We start from the raw sequence: 4,263 nt of genomic DNA, 5'->3' as shown, positions 1-4,263 counted from the left end.
ATGAGTAGGAACACGTTTGTTTAACCAAGGTTATTGTAAAAATTTATGATTTTTATGATGACTAAATTGCACGGAATTAGTCATCACAGATAGAACAATGTTTTGGTTATATTGATTAACTCGCAAATAAGATTTTTTGATTGAAAAAGTACCTATAGTTATATTGAATACCAATAAAGCAGTATATACTTAGTATCTATCTACAACCATGAATAATTACGAGAAAGGTTAAAACTCAAACCTCTTTCTGCGCTTTTACAGACCAAAATGCAAGTCGTGTGACAGGCCACACGACTTGCATTTCTACTTGTTGTTTGCATCGTCTTGTTTTTGTTTTTTGTATCAAATTTTCAGAAACCTTCTTCAAAGTAATGTATAATTCATTTTCATCACAGATTTCCATAATATACTTTCACATTAAATGCAAATTTATCGGAAGTTTTTAACTTATGGACTTTAAAAACTCCCGCAAAAGCAAAACTTGGGAAGTGTCAAACTTCAAGATGCCCTCGTCGATTTCCTATACAAAAACTCGTGCAAGTCATCTAAAAACGCTGATCATCTTTTAGTTGTAACGTAGAAATGAGATGATGTCAAAACATGCTTTTTGAAATTGTATTCTGGAGTCTGAGATTCTTTTTTTATAGAGTAGCGCTTAGCTGCAATCACACCAACTGGTCAAGCAATGACTGAATGAATGGTCAACTTTTAAGGTGGAGCGCGTTACCTAGAAGATGCCTATCACTCTTGACTTGAAGAACGTGGACGAAGTCGCGGACATCGTCTATTTTGTAAAAATAGCTTGAATCTCGGTCACTGATATCTGTGACCGGGACATCGTCTATTTTTATATAAGTATACTTTTTTATCCCAGAATATCGAAGAGTTCCCACGGTAAACACCTATGCGGAGGAAGTTGTGGGCATCACCTAATATTACAAGTGTAAATTAAAAATTTATAACACCCCCGACAAGTGAAGGTTACAGTCACTAGAAAAGAGCTGATAACTTTCAATCGGCTGAACCGATTTTCTTGGATTATAGCTAAGAACACTCTCGATCAAGCCACTTTTCAAACAAAAAAAAACCAAATTCAAATCGGTTCATTAATTTGGGAGCTACGATGCCACAGACAGATACACAGATACGCACGTCAAACTTATAACACCCTTCTTTTTGGGTCGGGGGTTAAAAAGAATATTAGCCATGATTTCAGTCCCTTTCCTTTAAACGTTCAGTTATTGAGGCTTATATTATTATTGGCGTGTAATCTCTCGCCTCTTTCAGACAGGTTCCGTATTTACATAAACTCATCAAGTAAAGTAATGCGGACATTCGGAGCGAGCAATAAATATGATGCAGCACCTGCAGTGCAGAATATTAAGCTAATAAATAAATTATAGCGTGACTTACTGTGACTCCATCCGGTTGGAATACGGAATAATTCCCGTAGTAAAATAATTCTATAGCTTGACCATACAATACCATATACCATACCATTCCATCACACTAATATTATAAAGGCGAAAGTTTGTATGTGTGTGTGTGTGTATGTGTGTGTGTGTGTGTGTGTGTGTGTGTGTGTGTGTGTGTGTGTATGTTTGTTACTCTTTCACGCAGAAACTACTACAGGGATTTGGCTGAAATTTGGAACGGAGATAGATAATATCCTGTATTAGCACATAGGCTACTTTTTATCCTGGAAAATCAAAGAGTTCCCACGGGATTTCAAAAAACCTAAATCCACGCGGGCGAAGTCGCGGGCATCGGCTAGTATACTAATAGGACTCTGACAACCTCCCTGGCGCAGTGGTGACCGTTGCATTTCAGTTAAAGAATTGGCAAGATTTAGCTTCGATTCATGCTAGTTTCAATTTTAAGATTTCTAAGGTCAGGTCTTGGTTCGGCAGTGGTTATTATTCTACCAGCAAGCCGTGCCACCGGTACTCATTCATTTTTTACACAACTGCCCAGAAAAAGGTGTTTAAAGTATGATGCATCAGTGTGTATGAGCATAATATGTGAGTTTTTGTTCCACCATAACTTTTAAATCTCTGAACAGATTTGGATGTAAGAGGTGTCGTTGAGATCCTTACATTATCCAGAGTGACACTAGCTATATTTTATTTTGCAGAAGAGCTATATTTTGTGACAGGGCAGCTGTGATTTTTTATATATATTTTTTAATTTAAGTACGCCTCTGTGTAGCGGCAATTTTCGTACTCAATTTCGACCTTACAACTAACTGTAACAGTATATTTTCCAAATGGTAGTGAGTTGTGACACACAGACAGACAATAGGACAAATGAACAGATGGAAAGAAAAACTTTACGGAATTATAACGAATACTCGTTTTATTATAAATCTCTAAAAAGTATCAAGCTATTTTAAACTTTGTTACCGAACGTCGCCTGCCGCATCATAAAACGCACAGCATCCCAAATCGAGTTAAAGTTCGTCCCTAATTATACGTCTGACCGATTCCGATTGTCCTTATACTCCTAGCTATCCAATAAGGAAAGTTATATTGCTTTTGTTCTCAGCGCCCTGATTAGTAGGTATTGATATTCTGAAAACATTTGGAGATTTCCTATTTGAACTTTAGCTATTATTGTATTCAAAAATGAGAACAAAAACTGAATAAAAGCTTCTAAAGTACAGACGCTGTAAAAAGCGAACTAAACTTGAAAGCATAGAATCCCGAAAGGTTACACTGGTTCTTTATTAAATAATCGACCAGCCCACTGATTCACTTACTAAGCCTGAGATTTATAGAGCAGACTTTAACTTTACTCAAACTTAAAATCAGTTAAAACGAGACAGATGTGACAACTTTTAAGTAAATCTATCTCGTTTTAACACTCTCTATAATAGATCTCAACTTTAGTGTCTAGCACTGAATGATAGCAACCAACCTAATTTTACGTGTATTTTTAATTCATTGAAAGTTTTCTATGTAAAATTGTTTTTAATACCACTCAGTGCAATGTGCAATGTGGAACCAATCAATGTCAAATGAGCACCGTGGCTATCACTCAGTGTGATACTGAGTTAGTTTTGTTTTTTTAATTTATTAATTAACAGACACAAAAAAATCCTTATAAAATATGTCTCGCCAAACTGCATCACAGTTTGTTCGCGAGTTAGCGCTTAATAATTATATCCTAAGTCGTGCCTTTAACCTCTAATGTCTAGTGAATCTTTAATTACGAATTTAAGAAAGAAAAAGAACGATAACTCTAATACTGAAGACATTCTTGATTTTTCTTAAACTTGTATGGAGATTCATAGACGTGGAAAAGGCGTTCAAGTGTTTATCATATCTGAATTTTTCTAAAGGCGCATATACGCAATATTTGGATCAGAAATATATACCAGAATAAGAAATATTTAAGAAATATTCGCCTTTTATCAAAGTTTCTATTCGAGCGTGCCATAAAACCATCGATACTGAAACTCTCTCATCTTCAGCGTGTCCGATAATGGCGATCACAACTGAATCAGTTCCCGAAGGCCTACGTCCACGTCTCAGATACAAGGGGTTCTCGGATCACGTTATAGAGTGGTTCGTGCGACGGACACTTTATTATCAGTTCACGATTGGAGGCTACGTGATACCATATCGGAGCTGGACATTTATAACGCTCAAGATTTATAAGTTTAAATGAGAGAATAACCGAGTGGACTCATACTGCTGTACATCAAAATCAATTACATCTTCTGGTGGGAGGCTTCGGCTGTGGCTAGTTACCTACCTACCGGAACAGCCGTGCCGCCAAGCGATTTAGCGTTCCGGTACGATGCCGTGTGGATACATATAGTATAAACCTAACTAGTATTTCACAAGATAATGGTGGAAACCACATTGAACTAGACTTAAAATACTTAAATATCGATTTATGATACTTACAAACAAGAAACCCTAAAGTTTGTTTTCTTGTAATTAAAATAATACATTATGGTTAGCAATATTGTTACGAGCTGGGGGTCGGGATTGGAAGTAACACATAAGAATATTATGATGTGGGCATACAAATATACCTATCACACTTCACACTATCACACTAATATTATAAAGGAGAAAGTTTGTATGTATGTATGTATATGCGTGTGTATGTTTGTTACTCCTTCATGCAAAAACTACTTGACGGATTTGGCTGAAATTTGGAATGTAGATAGCTAATATCGTAGATTAGCACATAGTCTACTTTTTATCCCGGAAAATCAAAGAGTTCCCACGGGATTTCAAAAAAACTTAAATC

Source organism: Maniola jurtina, chromosome 14 (genome assembly GCF_905333055.1).
Source record: "Maniola jurtina chromosome 14, ilManJurt1.1, whole genome shotgun sequence".
Lineage (NCBI taxonomy): Eukaryota > Metazoa > Arthropoda > Insecta > Lepidoptera > Nymphalidae > Maniola > Maniola jurtina.
Note: the sequence above shows the minus strand (reverse complement) of the source record.